The 17,189-nt window shown below is 38.6% G+C and overlaps 1 protein-coding gene across 1 annotated transcript in view; it reads left to right on the forward strand.

Annotated features, from left to right (window-relative positions):
• Positions 1-795: 795 nt before the first annotated feature.
• HUWE1 (HECT, UBA and WWE domain containing 1, E3 ubiquitin protein ligase) overlaps positions 796-17,189 on the forward strand; it is a 155,140-nt gene continuing 138,746 nt past the window's right edge. Inside the window, exons 1-3 of the mRNA XM_015597907.2 lie at positions 796-923; positions 1,125-1,223; positions 6,865-7,001. The gene's annotated coding sequence lies outside the window, so the exon portion shown is untranslated. The remainder of the gene's footprint in view (positions 924-1,124; positions 1,224-6,864; positions 7,002-17,189) is intronic.

Here is a 17,189-nt window from a genome sequence, read left to right on the forward strand (position 1 = left end):
AAATATGTATTTGGCCGGCAGTGGATCCATTCATCAGATTCTCAATTCGGAGCATGAGCCTTTGCTCTGGAGGATTGGAATTAGAATCGGAGGGTATAATTACAGATTTTATTTCCTCTATGATTCAAGAGTACTTCGGATAGTGCTTTTGTCTTTATACTTTAAAATACTGTGTTAATACATGTTTTTTGTTAACAATTCAAACCCTACCGAAGTATCTAGAGTTGCAAGTCAAAGCTGTTCTCTACTCTCACCCTCCAATTTCATTGTGCAACCCCAATGAAGCACAGTTTATAGTTAGGGGTATCTCCTACCAGATCCATTTCATTACTATGCATTTACAGATGCAGATACTCTATAAAACTCTTTGCCAATCTCACTGCCACCTCAAATAGTACCAAGAAGAAAAAGAAAGAGAATGTTTATTGAGGGTTTACTATGTGCCTGAAGTAAGTGTTCTAAGCCTTTGCCCTCATGAACTCACTGTGGTCGGCGCCCCGGTCGTCCCTCGCCCTCCATCCACACCTTGTCCCTGCCTGCCCTCTTGCCCCCCATTCTTCACAAGGCAGCCAGAGATTAATTGTTAAACGCAAATCAAATCAAATTCTGTCAACCTTCAGCGGCTTCCATCGTGCCTCGAATCAAATCCTAATTCCTTAGAGACCCTACTATCCTTCATGGTTGGGTTTGCTGGGCTGGCTCAGACACGGTCCCCTATTGGGGACCTGGCTTCTCCGCGAAGGAAGCGCCCTTCCAAGGGGCAGGGGCGGGGATTTTCGAGCTGGGGGGTGGAGCCTCGGATCTTGAGTGTGGAGAGCCATAAGGGGAGGCTTTTCGCGGAGGGCGAGCGAGGGGAGCCGGGCTAAAGCAGGGCTGTGGACCCGGCACTCTCCTGCGGGCCCCGCGGTGCTATTGCCGCTGAGGTGAGCATTTTCCCTCGGGTTTGGGGTGCGGGCTCTGCTTTCGTGGTCGTCCTCGGATTCTCGCTGGGGGTTGTTCCCACGGGACCCTGCGCGGAGGTGCGGAGGTAGCGGCCTTAGGGAGCCTGCGGGAGAGGCTGGTGAAGGGACCCGGAGGCCTGCCCCAGCACTCCCTCCACTTCGCCTTCTCTCCCCCTCCTCCAGGCCTTAGCCGGCGCCAGCGAAGAGCAAGCCGCATCTTCGGGGGCAGCGGGGCAGTGGCCAGCAGCGCGGCGAGACAGCGACTGACAGTGGGGATGCGAGGTACCGGCGTTAGCCATGTCCAAGTAGTCCTAGGGAGGGAGTAGAGGCCAGGCCTTCGGCGGTTCTCTCGTGGGTTCAAGGAAGACAGTCTCAGGGGAGGGGGAAGGTGAGGGGCGGGCGGGCCGGCTTCGCGGGTAACTACTAGGCATTGTATATGTATGTTTTGGGATCTAAACCGTACTATAACACACACGCATACATATTCATTTCGGCAAATTGCATTTTAAAAACTTAACAATATGCCTTGTAGATCTTTCTATATCAGAGAATCTCAATTTCTCTCATGTATAAACAGCTGCATTGTATGATTGTACTATATAGTTTATTTAACCATTTCCGGATTGATGTACATTAGCTTGTTTCCCCTTGGGGGGGGAGGGGGCTGTTACAAGCAATGCTATAATGAATGGGTTTGTATATGTTTCATGCACATGTATGAGTATTTCTGTAGGAGAAATTCTTAGAAGAGTAATCGCTGGGTCAAAGTGTATATGCATTTTGAATTTTGATAGATTTATCCAAATCGCCATCCCAAAAGGCAATGTTAATTTACACTCTCCAATGTTGTACGAGAGTGCCCATTTTTCCACAGTTGTGCCAACACAAATTATTATCAATCTTTGTATTTTTCGCCAATTTAAAGGGCAAAAAAATGGTATGCCATTGTTTTAACTTGCATTTCTCTGATTACTACGGAAATTAAACATTTTTTATTTGCCGGTTTACAAAAGTAAATAGGCGAATATTAATAGAATAGTCTTCCTCTCTATAAGCAATAAGCATTTCGAAAATTTAGAATACTAGAAAAAACCCTATTCGCAATAGCAATAAAAACTAATAAAAATGCCTAGAAGTAAACTACAAAACTTTATTGAGGAATATAATAAAAGAACGTTTGCATACATGGAGAAAGAATACATGCTTCTGGATAAGAAGATTCAATTTTGTAGTGATGTCCATTTTTCCTGTTGCTTTATACAATTGATGTAATTTCAATAAATATATCAAGTTTTTGGAACTTAATATGATTCTAAAGTTCATCTGGAAAAAAGATGGCTAAGAATAACGGAGAAAATAATCCTAAAAGATAATTAAAGATGGGGTTATTTATACTACTAGATATTAAAATGTACTCTAAAAGAACAATATTTAAATTAGAATGGACAGAACAATGTATTAGAATAGAAAAGCCCACGAATCGAGCCATATTGGATCCTAGGATTTATTGGAGAAACATTGTTGGCTAGACGTGGAAAAACTGCCATATCAAAAGCTACACACTCACCCCCCCCCCCCGCCCCCCAGGAAGCTTCAATTTTCCTTTGAGGGTAGACTCCTTTGTTTGGAGAAAACCACTTTATTAGATCTTTTCGTTATGTCAAGGTAAAGCCTCAGGAGTTAAAATTAGTGGCTTTGGAGCTATTACTAACGATGGGAGCCTTTAGATTAAGATGGATCCAGGTTAGCCTGCAGTGCGGCGAGGGAACGAGTCTGGATGTTACTGGTCTTTAAAAAAAATTTTTTTTCCCAATCTAAATGGGCTAAAACTGTTATGTCATTGTTTTCATTTGCATTTGCGTGCTTATTGTGAGATTGAACGTCTTTTATGTGTTAGTCCAGGATAATGAGATTCCTGGAGGCAGGTAACAATGGGGGACCCATTGCTCTTCTTACAGAACGTTTGGTTAATTGGTACAGGTCTGCCCAGAAGCATGAGAATAAACCGGTTGACTTCAAATTTTCCTCAAGCACTGGGCTCTAGACACCTTAGATCGGGGGCGGAGGCAGTTTTCAGGACATGGCCGAGATTTGGCGCTGAGCTGTGTCATCGCGAGGTTTGGCAGCCAGCACCGCAGTGGGTCGGAAACCTCGTGGTAGGCGAGATCCCTGCAGGACGGGAGGTTCCTCCCTTCCCCCCGAAAATCTCCCAGTCATTTTCGTGAAGCCCCGCCTCTCTCCTTTTTAGGAGAGAGCACCCAGTCTCGCGAGATCTCGTGTTTCCTAAAGGCTAGGCGCGGGCGGCATCCTGCGGTGATCTCAGAGTTCTCGCAGAGACTGAAACGTGATATCGCGATAGCTGTCAGGGCGCATGCGGAACCGGTGGCAGCAAATCGGCTCCGCCCCTCGGCTCTTCGCGAGGTTGTGCGTCATTTGCTTTTCGCTTAGCGTAAAGCGAGAACAGAGAGCCGTAGCGACTTCGGCTTTGGTGGGAGGAGGGGTCTGAGAAGGGCTGGGCTCAGGCTCTTCCCGTCCAGTAGAGGTTCTCGCGAGATTGTGCGGAGGCGGCCGCGGTTCGGCTACGGACTGCAACAGTCCTGGAGGCGACGGCAGCGTCTTTAACTCGTGCTGTTCTTAGCCGGTGAGTTCTCGCGGGAGTGGGGTTACGTCCTCGTGGGATCCGTTGGCAGAGGTAGCTCGGAGGTGGGGGGGGAGCAGTGACTAGGGTCGGTCCGCTTGCTGTTAAGATGGCGGCGGAAGCTGCTGTCTGTCCGGCCAGGACCCTGGACTGAAGTGTTGGCTGTCCGCGTTTATGACGCCTCTCAGGTACCTGACATTAAGGAGGTGACGATCGGTGGGAAGCCCAGGTGCGGATAAACCGAGCTTTAGGTGAAGACCACCCTGCTTCTAGTCGATTAGAGCGACATCATTTCCCGGGCCTTAGCCGCGTGTGGGCCCGCCTATGTCCCATCAGTTGGTCAACGCCTCCGTTGTTGCCGCCGCAGTGGGCGGGAGTCCTAGAGTTCGTTGGGGAGTGGGGTCGGGGTTAGATTGGGCGGTGGGGGGAAAGGGGTCTAACCTACGACAACTGGTTCTCTCCCCGCTACCTTTTTGTGAGCCCTCTGTTTCCCCCGCCCTGCGGCCTCCCAAAACAATCGCCTAGTTTTTCTTGAGTTGATGTGAGCTCTACTTCCTCAATTCCCTTGGTCTTTGAACTAAGATTTAGGGTTCAAACTTCGGTGCCTCTGACATACTCCCCCTTCCACCCTAATTCTGTCATCTGATCGAATCGTCCTCATTTACATAGGTATTTAAGGCTGTATTTAAGAGGGGGAGTCAAGAGTTTTTCCCTGTCATCTCTTGCCCAGCCCTCCTAAGGAAGGGCTTAGCCCAGGTCCCCTACCCTATCTCGTCTTCCTCTTCTATTGGTCCTCTTAACGCAGGTGTTTAATAGAGTCTTACCCATTCCCTGCATTTACTCCATCATAGTAGCCTTCTGTTTCCTTAAGTCTTCGCGCTTTATGACCCTGATCGAAGCAAAGGGCACCGATTTCTCCAACTCTGCATGCAGCTCGACCACTCTTAGGCGGAACAATGAATGAGTTGGTGATTGAATGATTGCAGTCTTCGCGACCTCTTCATTTTAGGGCTGTTAGCTTTCGCTTCCCCATAACACACCCCCACCACCACCACCCGAAAATAAAACTAAAAAGCTGTAAAGGATATTCTCCAGTAAACCAACTTTTTGTCTTTTTACTTGCCCCGCCATCTCCCGCGAAAGCTTGGGGAACTCCCCGCTTCCCTCCTTGCTCTGAGTTCCTGTGACCTCTTTCTTGGTCTGTGGACATCTATCATTGCTTCTGACCACCTCTTACGTGCTTCTCACTTCTTAATGCTTCTACTTCCTGTCCCCCATGCTCTTTTACTAGGAGCTGAATTCCCCATGTGCTAGAAAATAACTTTGATAGATTACCTCTTGCCTTTAATCATTGCTCTGTTCTACTCCCCGCATTCCACCATTAGTTCCCTATCATTTGTTTCCTTTTTAGATTACATGTTCAACATTGTTTTCTTTTAGTCTAAATGTTGCCTAGAGTGAGGAGACACCAACATTCCCAGTCAAAGGCAGCCCAGTATAGTGAAAATACTGTGTGCTTGAGATTCGTGTTGAACTTTGTAACCTTGGGCAAATTACTTTTCAGATTCCCAGTGTTCTTATTTGTATAATGGGGATAGTATAGCACATGAAGTTACTAGAATTAGATACTTTGTAAAGGGCCTGGCTTATGGTAAGCACACTATAAATTGGTTACTTTTTCTTGGTGTAACAGTAGGTTGGCAGATGCACCTGTGTCATGGTAGTTTAATGACCTGAGAAAGAATACGAGATGTTGTTCCTTTAACTGTAATTTTTCGTATTATTTCTAGGCCAGTCCTATCATTTTTGTATTTTTTTCCTTAGACCAAACTGTCACCACTGGTTCCTGATGTTTGAATATGATTCCCACCTGTGTTAGCCTACTAGACTAGTCTAGGAATTTTAGTGCAAAATCACTATCCTGGAATGACCACCAGCTATAATTCTGTCAAGAAACAACTCCCCTTCCCCCAGGTGTTCTGCCTTTTAGAAGGGGTGCCTCATCCCTTGCCTCTTTCCTTCTTCCACTCCTTCAAAGGCAGTCTGCCCTGTCATTCATCCTGGATGAGATTTGGTGCCGTGCTTTTCATAGTTATAAAGGGAACTTATGCTAACTAGTTTTCAAGTGTTCATATTGCCTTTCCCCTATCTCCTTTCTTTTGGTCCCTCAGTTCAGTGTGGGGATCTGCTATTTTGGTCTTACCTGGGCAGGATAATTCCTATCTGAGAGTTTAGAAAGGTTATTTGAGTTACTGCACTTCTTTTCCAAAGGGAATTACTGCCAGTTCTTTAATACATCATCTTTTGTTGTGTTTTTGCCGTTTTATGTTTTCCAACATTCTGTGTCCAATATGGAGATAGTTTTCTTACTGTTAATATTTTTATTTTGATTAGACCTGTATTAAAGTGGGTACTTTTTTCTAATTACCTTGGCTATATGGGTCATATGTTGGGGTTTGAAATTGGAATATGGTGGTGAAAAGTTTACCTAGGATTAAAAATTTACCATGGGTACCCATCTAGTAATTAACTATATGTGGACACTAGTTTTGAGCTTTAGAGTTTATTTAGTTGTAAGTGCTTTGGAAGTAATGAAATTTTCCTCCTTCATTGGAGGTCAGGGGATCACTTTCTGTTTTGAGATTTTTGTCTTGGTGTTCTTCACAATGGGTTAAAGCAATGATCAGAAATTAATTAAACCTTAACTTGACTCTTGTCATTCAAAACGAGAATAAATCTGAGAATGACAATTTAGGTGTGGCCTTAAAAGGTTTAATTTATTCTGGGTAGATCTCTGAGAAGAGAGGAAGAAGTGGAAATACCAGTTGAAAACTTTGTCTAAGGTTCAGTGGCAAAGTTCAATCTGAGTTTCTAGGGTGTTTATCATTTGTCTCCCAGTATGGCCAAGAAGCATGAAGGTGAACATTTTTTTTTATATGTGCAGTTTTTTTCCCCACCCAAAATAATACATTTAATACTGTCTTGATATCATACAGTGGGCATATAAAATGTTTTATAAAATAATCACTGTCTCCTAGAATTTCATTTGGGTTGAGAACTGAGTTTTCAGGAGGTGGTGTCAGATGAGAAGAATTGTTTTTAGCTGTTGATTCTGGATTCTTATTACTTCTTAAAGCAGGTCCTGAAAAATGCAAATTGATATGTGAGGGCTATTGCTAAAGAAATAATAACTATGATTGTGTTTAAACACTGATATAATGGTTACCTTCCCCACACCCTAATAAATGTTTGTGTATCTCCCCCCACACACTTTTTTTTTTGTAGGTCCTCCAGTAGTCTGACCTGAGTTGGTTAGCACTCCCGAGGAACCAGCAGACCAACTTGGTCAGGAAGGTTCAGAAAGCTGTTGGAGAAGTGTTGGTATTCCGCACCAGGATGAGTATGATTGGCTGTGATTTTAGGTTAGTTTTTCTAGATCTTTGTGGATAGTATTTGTATTTTACATCCTGGAATGGAGATGGTGGGGATGTGCATATTGCCATTCTGTAATTGAGCTACTTTGGTTTCTTTCATTGATCTGAAGTGGCACTGGCTGCTTCTTGCGTTTAAATGGAGCTCATTACTGAATTGAACTATTTGAAGGAATTTTGTTTGTACATGATTTTTTAAGTCACTTTGAGCATCATTCATAAAATAAAATTGCAAGATATTATGTCTAACCAATTTTTTAAGAGTTATGGAAAATTCAAACATACAAAAAAATTGGATGGTACAATGATTCCCTTGTGTACCTATCACCAGCTTTTAACAATTACCAACTTGTAGCCATTTTATTTCATCTATATTTCTACCTACTGTCCTCCTCAATTATTTTGAAATAAACCCTTTGTCATACTTTTTTATTTGTAAAAGATTTGTTATCTCTACAAGATAAGGTTTCTATAGCCATAACCTCAAAACGATTATTACAGCTCAAAAACAATGATTTAAAAAAATATATTATATGAAGCTCATGTTCAAATTTCACAGTGTGTTTGAATTAGGATCTGAAGAAAGTCCATTTATCACAAAGGATTGATATATCTCTTAAATCTATTTTAATTTGTAGATCCTCTCCCTTTTGTTTTTTTCTTCTGATTTATTTGTTGAAAAACTTGTCCTATAGTTTCCTCCACGTTTCGTGATTACATTCCAGTAGTGGTATCTAACCTATTCTTGCTAAGTTAAAGACCCTGGAGGACCCCATTATAATGGAACAATGGCAGTAATCTCCTGTATCCCAGTTGGAGTTGATACTGCTGGCCTAGGCACTATCCCAAAATAACTAGTCATGGATTCCTTTTTCTGTGGCAGTCTGTTTAATTGATACCTGACTTCAGTTCCATGTCTTGGCCCTGCTTACTGCTCCACATGAAAAGTAGGTGTCCTTGTGGAAGAAGCTAATGTTTCCTAGATAATGACCTGATTGTGCCTTTGGGGTTTTTCATTATGGTTTCAATTTCCTTAGGTGGTTTAGTTATTTTTATACTATCTTATAATGTTGCTTTTTATTCTTTCGATGTTGGTGTATCAGCCGCTCTGACCCATACATAACATCTAAGCTATTGAGACTTAGTGATGAGCTCCTCTGGCTGTAATACACTTTTTGAAATGGCAATGCTAAACAATTTTTGAGAATCTCTATTTTCTGATTTTTAGCTATTATACTCAACTGTAGTTTTCCTGTTGTTATTTTTCATTTTATTTCTTCTGAAAATGATGTTCCCTCAACATAAAGTCCTTTAAACTGCTCATTTCTTTCCTTGTGTAGCATTGGCCATCCTGGGATCTACTGTATGTCTTTTTCATGGTCAAAACCTGAGAATGGAAGTTGGACACACAGGCTCCAGCCAGCCTTTGACTTAAGCACAAATGGGGGCTGAGCAAAGCCACTTGTGCCTATCTTTAAAGTGAGAATGATTGCAAGTCTAAGGGGCAGAGAGGGTAGAGGTCATGAATGAAAGTTTTTGAGGTATTTAGATGAAATATGATTGTGAATCACCAGTGCTATGGATCATGAGTTCAAGCTTTTCACTTCTTTGTTCATTAGTGGAGAAATCAGATCGCTAGTTGAAAATAGACTAAGTATTATTGAAGAAGCAATTTCTTGGGGATTACAGAGAAGTCATTCGTTTAACAAAAAAAAAAAATTCGAGTACATTGTATATAGTGATTAGATATTTACCCCTATACTGAGTTTTCTGTAGTTAGGAAGTTTCAACAAGGTCACTTAAACCTTCTAATCCTGAGTTTGTAAAACTAGGATAATAAATGTAGATTTTTGGGACAGAGCTTTGCACACGGTAGGCATTTCGATATTTGAATTGTTTCCGGAGTTCTTCATAGCTATAATTTTACAATGGAAATGCTATTTTTTTTTCTTTTGTTGTGTGTTTTCAACCTTGGGTTCAAAATATTATTGAAATGCCAAACTTGGTTTCTTTGAAAATATTTGCTCTTTACACTCCATGTTACCTCTCCTGAAGTTAGATTAAGTTATTAAAATCTGATATGTAGCTATAGTCATATTAGGTTGATTTACAGTGATCTCACCATCTATAAGGTTGACAGTCACAAGCACTTGAGTTCTGGGTGTTTTGCTATATTGTTCTCTGACTCGTTTCCTCAATGACTGGTTATGAGATGTTTATATGTTACCATCAGGGATTATTCAACTCAAAAGATTCTTTGGAAGCCTTCTCATTTGATGTGTCATCGAGGTTGAGTTACTAAAACTTGATGTACTTGTTGACCAACTTGGTCTTCTGGTTGTAGAAATGCTTTCAGATAGTGAAGGAGTGGCTCTCTGTGAGTAAAACAGCTATAGATTTTGTTTGGGCTGTTAACCTGAGCATTTTCAACTTTCAGTTTCCTTAAAAAGTTTTTAATCATTTGGCTTTAATAATTACAGTGGTGACATGACTTGATCTCAGAATGTGATTTTACAGAAGTTGGAATTTGTTTTAGTTTCTTATAAATGTATCATTAAACGTAAATTGGTATTGTAGATCGATCAGTCTGGATTGCTGATTGGGCTAGAAGAATATGAAATTATTTTTCAACTTTGAGATTCTGATTGTGTAATCTTAAAAGTTGAGGAAGCCATTTTTCCTTTTCAATAATCTTTAATATTTGAAAGGGACTTGGAGTAAGGAGATGCAAATTATTCTGGAATGACCTTTTAGTATAATCGTTTAGATTTTAAAGATTGATGTGAACACACTACCATTAATTTATATACCATCTTTAGCATAATCCAAGTTTTAAGTCCCTATAATTAGATATCATTGATAATTTCTCTGGAAATACTTGGATATATTGTTTTGGTGGCTGCTTATGTTTCGGAACACTTTTGGAAGATTGCTTTAATGCTTTCATTATTTGCTGTGGTTATTTTCTTACTTTCCTGTCTTTATAGTGAGGCATATTTTTCTTGATCTTTGCTTTATTACATTTTCCCAATTGAATTCTTATAGATGAAAGTACCTTTCAGCAGAGTGATTAAGAACACAGACTCTGGAGCCAGACTTCCTGGGTTCAAATTCTGACTCCATTTCTTACCAACTGTGTCATCTTATGCAAATTATTTAACGTCTGTGCCACAGTTCTTAACCTGTAAAATGGTAATAATAGTGTTACCTACCTCACAGCGTTTTTGGAACATCGGAATCACCTGAAAGGCTTGCTAAAACAGATTGCTGGTCTCCACCCCTAGAGTTTCTGATTCTGTAAGTCTGGGAGGGGCCTGAGAATTTGCATTTCCAGCAAGTTCCCAGGAGATGCTGATGGTCAGGGGAACCACTGGAATAGAACAATGCTTGGCACAGAGTGTTAACTTTTTTTTTTTTTCTGGACTACTTTCTCAGTTCCTAAGTAAAAACACTACTCTTCTGTGCTGTACTGCCTTCATCTAGAATCAGTTTTGAAATCCTTTGTTGGAGTGGTTCTCAAAATGTGGTCCCCAGATCATTATCAGCAGCATCACCTGAGAATCTGTCAGATATTCTGATTCTTGAGCTCCACCCTAGTCTTTATTTAAAACTGTGTCTTGGCTTAACTGGGGTGTCTTAAACTTCTAAACAGCATTATTGAGATATAATTCACATACCATACAATTCACCCATTTAAGGTGTACAATGGTTTTTAGTATGTTCACAGTTGTATAACCATTACCACATCAATTTTAGAACATTTTCTTCAGTCCTAAAGGAAACCTAGTACCCATTAGTAGTTACTTCCTTTCTCCCTCCCAACCACGCCAGTGCTTGGCAACCACTAATGTACTTTATGTCTCTATAGATTTGCCTGTTCTGAGAATTTCATACAAATGGAATTATACCATATGTAAGCAGTTTTAATGTGATTAAAATGTTTTCCTTTTATTGGAAACAAATAGAATGCGGATATGGAAAAGCACCCAAAAACAAATTTATAATCTAATAAATTATTTTAAACACTTTCGTAACTGTCACCCAAGTCAAGAAATAGAATTTTTCCTGTCACTCTAGAAGTTCTTCCATGTGCCAATCCCAATCACAGCATCCTCCCTCCCTGACTTTATAGTAATCATTTCTTTGCATTTTGTTATGGTTTTATCATCCAGTTGTGTATCCCTGGATAGTGTAATTTACTTTGTCCATTTTTAAAACTTGATCTGTCCTTTAAATATCTATAGCTTCCGTTTCTTCCTTTTTTCCTCCTATACTATATCTGCTGAGCTTAGGCCATTTGACCTGTAGCGTTTCCCACAAACTGAATTTTGCTGGTTTCGTATGCAGTACAGTTCAACATGTTCTTCTGTATTTTCTGCAAATTGACAGCTGGGTCCAGAGACTTTATAAATTCAGATTCATTCCCTTCGACAAAAATATTGGCAGTGCTGAGTTCATTCACATCATTCATTAGTTTGTGATGCTGTCTTGGAAATTTTTTTTTTGGATGTTAATAGCTGTTTAAGCTACCCAAAGCTTAGATCCATGACATTCTCTTCATTTTATTTTCATATGTTAGCTGGAATAATTTTGTAAGGTTGCTCAGTGATAAAATTTATACAAGAAGGGCAGGATAAATGCTCGATTTTTAATTTTTTTCTGGCCACTTACTAGTTCTATTACTTTGAGCAAGTTAAACCCTAATGTACCAGTTGCCTCATCTGGTGAAAATACCTTATTCATGGGGTTATTGAGATTAAATGAGAAAATGTAAGGTGTTAGCACACTGTAGGTGGTCAGTAGATGGTAATTTCTTTAACGTACTCTTTCGCTTAACCCCACCAACAGCTCAGAGATGGGCAGTCATGGTGGTGAAGTGATGGCCCATTAGCAAAGCCTGTCTGGACCCTTCGGGTCTGTGTTGGGGTCATCAGTGGTGGGTAGGAATGGGATTTGTTCTTTGGTCATTTGGGGCTAAGATTCTGGCCAGTGATAACCGAATGCTCTTCCATAGTAGTCTTTCACTTTGCCAAGCTTTAGAACTCAGATTCATACCCTCTGAAGGGTCTTAACCCAGTTCTGTGGTGATGTGCAGTACATTGGTTGCCCTGATTTCCCTCCATCTACATAGCCCCCTGCTGTTCAAATTTGTTCTGTTCAAGGTCCTGTTATAACTTTAGTAACCCATAGGGAGTCTTCCTAATGGTCTTCAGTATCACCACTATTAACATACTTGATTAGCACCATATATAACAGGTTAGAAAAGAGGTAAATATTCCTTTTAACATGATATGTTACCTAAAAAGTATAGCACTTGGCACATAGTAAATGCTCAATAAATTGGAAACCATTTTTTAAATTAATATATCTTCTTTATATATATTAAATTAATAAACCTTCTCACATCTTACCTCTCCATTCAGTTCAACATGTGTTTACTGAATGTTTCTAAGTACAAGGGTCTAGGGACATAAAAGGAATGAGTTAGTCTCTGCCCTTGAGAAACTCACAATCCAAATAAGGACTCAATGAGATCATGTTTAAAGTTCTTTAGCCTTTTACTTTGTATTATCATTTCTTCCTCTGCTTGATGCATAATGTAACTTATTGTTTCTTAAAGTTCTTCTTAGCTCTGTATCCCTCCCTAGCCTTTGAGACTGCTGATATGTGAGAAAGCCTGCATTTGTCTTCTGTGTATACAGGGTAATAGCAAGAAAAACCTTTGGGCCAAGATCGGATTTCAAAGTGATACATATTGTGGTTGACACTACAATATCAGTTTATGGTCTTTAGAGGGACCTACACCTGGTCTTCAGCTTCTTTCTTGTTACTTTAACTGTCTTCTTTCTGCCTTCTCCCTTCCTCCCCTCTACCATCCCCCCCCAGATATTTGCTACAGTAGTAATCTATCAAGTATGTAAAAAGAACTATACTTCACATAAACTAGGATTTGAGTAGGCCTAGGGTTTATCACTGAATTTTCATTCTCATATATAAAATGATAATCAAAGAGCCTACTTCATAGACTGTTGTGAGCATTAAAGTGAAATTATATATTTAAAAATGTTTATAGAGTGCCCTACAAAGATAAGGCCATTGTAATTTATGGAAAATAAATATTTAATAGCTATGTTACTTGGGGCAGATTACTTCATCACTGAGCCCGTTTCCTCATCCTTTAAATGGCTGTGATGATATCTCAAGTATTTGAGGACATACTCAATACTGCCAGATGCTGGGAATACAAAGATAAGCAACTGAAGAATGGAGGGCAGCATGGTCTTTTAGGAGAGGGAGACTTGTAAATTATACTTAAAGGGTTCGGTACAATAACATGAGTGAACAAAATGTGCTGTAGCAGTTTACAGGAGGGCATCAGAGAATGTCACAGTAATTTTGTTAGGGTTAAACAAGATATAGGAAAAGTAGTACATCATGGACTCAAAAATGTTATACAGATGAAGTTAGTTAAATGTGTCCCACATGAATCAATAGCCTCAGCCATTATTTCATTTCCTCACAAGGCTTGTACTTAGATGTGTTTATTTCTTTGAGCAAGAGTTTATGAACTGGGGTGTTATGTACTCCTATAGTAGAATACCCTAAAAGTAATACCTTTTAATCTAAAAGGATTATTTTCACTACTTTATCGTCATTTTTTAGTTTATATTACTTGAATTAATTTAGGAAAAACTAAGAAATTTGTTCTTATTTTGGGAAAAGATTCCTCCTCCCATAACAATATTGTTACCATTAACATTTTGGTTGGTGTGTTCTCATCTTAATTATAAGAGTAACAATTTAGAAAATTTGGGACATACTTTTCCCAGAATAGGACCAAAAAATGTCTAATAACAAGAAAAGATACTCAAGCTAAACATCAGAAATGCAAAACAAAAAGATCTTTCTTAACCAGAAGATTGGCAAAAAATAATTTGGCAACATCAAGTCATAGCAAAAAATATAGAGGAAAGTCTGTTCTTGTAATACTGTCCACAAATGGTATAAATTAATTCAGCTATTTTGGAGATAATTTTTGCAAGTTGCAAGATATTATATAGTATATGATGGCTATTAATAGTTTTTTTTTTAAACAGAGTAAACTGATTATTTGGGAGGAGTAGTCAAGGGAAACTTGAGCTCGTTCTGTAATATTTGCATTTCTGTTCCTGAGAAATTTAAAATACACCGAAGGGTAGAGAACAATGTTATAAAAACTTTTCCTTACCACTTCCCCCTCTGAATTGATCATTTTTAACATTTTTGCCTCCAAGTCTTTAAGGGGGGAGGTAATATAGGTAAAAGGGAAATACTTTTTAATAATAATTTAACCCTGTGATCATTACCATGAATTGCTTGAATTTTTTGTATTGAGAGAATGGTATAAATTACTTGCATAAATAGAACTTCAAAAACAATGTGATGTCCACACAACAATCTGTTATTACTTGTGTAGTATTAAATTTGCATACTACTTTAGAGTTTGTAAAATCACTTCATAAGAATGCTTTGGGAATGAGACTTTATTTAGTCATTTGTTCATTTTGTTTTAACTTCTTTGAAAATGATTTCCTAACTTTATTTTTAAATAATAGTCTTCATGTGACTGTAGAAGTATACGAAGCTTATTGTTGAAAAATACAGATAAGCACAGAAATTTCCTGAAATCCTACCTGTCAGAGATAAATACTATTAACATGTTGGCATATAGTATATTCTTCCAAGGCTTTTTTTATGCCTGTGTAGCATAAACAATTTTTTTCAAAAATATTTTTTTAAATGTAATTCATTTCCTTCCTAACAACTGTTATTATGGAAATTTTTAAGCATAAAAATGCTGTGAAAAGAGCACAATGAGCATCTGTATATCATCAGCTATATCCAACAGTTAAGAATTTGCCATTTGGTTTGTATGTACATATGTGTCTTTAATTTTTCTGAAGCATGTGAAGTGAGAATGATATTCATCCTTAAATCTTTCAGCATACATGTTTTAAGAGTAAGGACCTACACAACCACAATACCATTATCACACCTAGGGAATTTGTTCTTTTTTTTAATATCTAATATCCAGTTCATATTCAGATTTCCCCAGTTTTTCACAAATGGTATTTTTAAATTTGCTGTTCCTACCTAATATATCGACCCTTGTTCCCTGTCATAATGTTCCCTTTATAATGTCTTTAATGACTACATTATATTCTATTGTGTGCGTGATTTATAATTTATTAATCAGTTTCCTGTATTCAACCTTTTATGATCTTAAACAGTGCATTCTAGCACACAGTAGTCATTTGGTAAATAAGTGTTGAATGAAGGAAAGAAGCAGAGAAATATCTTAATAGAGAAATCTTTGTGACATCCCTGTTTATTTCCTTAAGAAATTTCTAGAACTGAATGCACAAATATAAGACTTTTTAACACTGTCAAATCATCCTTTAGAAAGACTATCCACTGTTCACTGTGGTATGTTTAATATATAATCCATGTTGATTTACAGTATGACAGCACCTCAGGGCAAGCCTCGGTACTTTAGTATTTGAGAAGAGCATAAATCGGGGTAGATCCAGTATCAGTCATTCCTATAGAGGGCTCTTTCCTTATACCTGTATCTGCTGCCACATTTTACAGAGGCTAGTTTGACTCCTCCAACCTTGCAATCTAACGACCTAATCTGGGGGTCCAGTTCCCTGCTCCTCAGATTTCCTTAATTATCTTGGCGAGGCCAGCCTTAAAAGGAAGTATATTCTGGGGAGGTGCAGATATCACTTGAAGATAACGTTTTACATAGAGCACTTTAGATTTTTGCTTTTTAAAAGTAAAGGCAGACTGCCTGCATGAGTGAATTTAAATCTCTTACCTCCAGCAAAACAAATTACCAATGGCTTTAAAATGATAATCTCTTTTTCCAAAAGAAGAGTTGGAGAAGACCCTGTATTTCATATTAGCCATATCAAACTCCTTATAGGCCCAGATTAGGGGAAATGACTCATTTAAGGTAATATGGCTGGTTAGTATTGGAGTCGGGCATTGAACCCAGGTTACTTAGTCCAGTTTTGTTTCTTCTGTACTATATCTTTTCTTAAAACTGAACTTCTGTTTCTAAATGTGCCAGCAGGTGTCATCCATGGAATTGCAGAATAAGTGACCCCCTTCCAATAAAAAAGTTACCCCCAAAATGGGGGAAATTTAAGGAAGTATAAATGAACAAGTCAAAAGTCCAAAGAATGCCCTTTTGACTATGGTTATTGCTTTTCAGCCTGAGGTCAAATTGGAACTTTTTCATGGGACATTTTGATTTGGCTCTGTGTTTTCATGTATATTTATGGATGCTGTAAACTGTAGATAGGACTGAATTTTCTGCTTGTAAAACTTTCAAATTAAAGTGACATTTTTCTAAGCCTATCTTTTTTTCTTCTTTCAGTTGTTTTAAATTACAAAAATAACATGTTGTAAATTTTAAAGATTCAAACAAACATTTTGGTTAAAAATTAGTCTCCCCTCAAATGACAATCATTTTTATTCATGCCACACCTAGAAGTATGTTACTAATTTATATATATTTTATACCTTTTACCTACTATCCTTATCCATTTGTGTACCATGCATATTTTCATGTTAGAACACATGGCTGGACTATTTCTTTTAATGTTTGCATTGCATTCCAAAGCATGGGTTTGCTGTAATTTAATCATTCCATTTTGTTGGCTCTTAGAAGTAGAATTCATTCTGGGTCATTTAAATTTTTGATAAGTACTGCCAAAATGACCTCCAGAAAGGCTATATATAGTATTGAATTTCCATTTCCACCAGCAGTGTCTGTGAGTGCCCTTTTCTCCACCTATATCTGCCAAGGCAAGATGTTGATCTTTTTTATTTTAACTAGTCTGATGAGCAAGAAATAGTGCCTTCTTGCTTTGATTAGCATTTTTATAATTAAGCAAATGTTTATATTCTCTGCACATTGCAAATTCATGCCCTTTTACTTGGTTTTCAGTCTTACTTGGTTTTCAGTCTTAAGATTATTTGTCTTACTGAGTTTCGGGAGTTCTTTGTATATTAGAAATACTAACCCTTTATCCTATTGCTAATATTTTGTTTATGGTTTAGAATTTTTATGTAGTCAAATGTGCCCCTTTTTTCTTTCCTTTTTGGTTTCTAGGTTGTGTAATTTGCTTG

This window comes from Pteropus alecto, unplaced genomic scaffold (genome assembly GCF_000325575.1).
Source record: "Pteropus alecto unplaced genomic scaffold, ASM32557v1 scaffold159, whole genome shotgun sequence".
Lineage (NCBI taxonomy): Eukaryota > Metazoa > Chordata > Mammalia > Chiroptera > Pteropodidae > Pteropus > Pteropus alecto.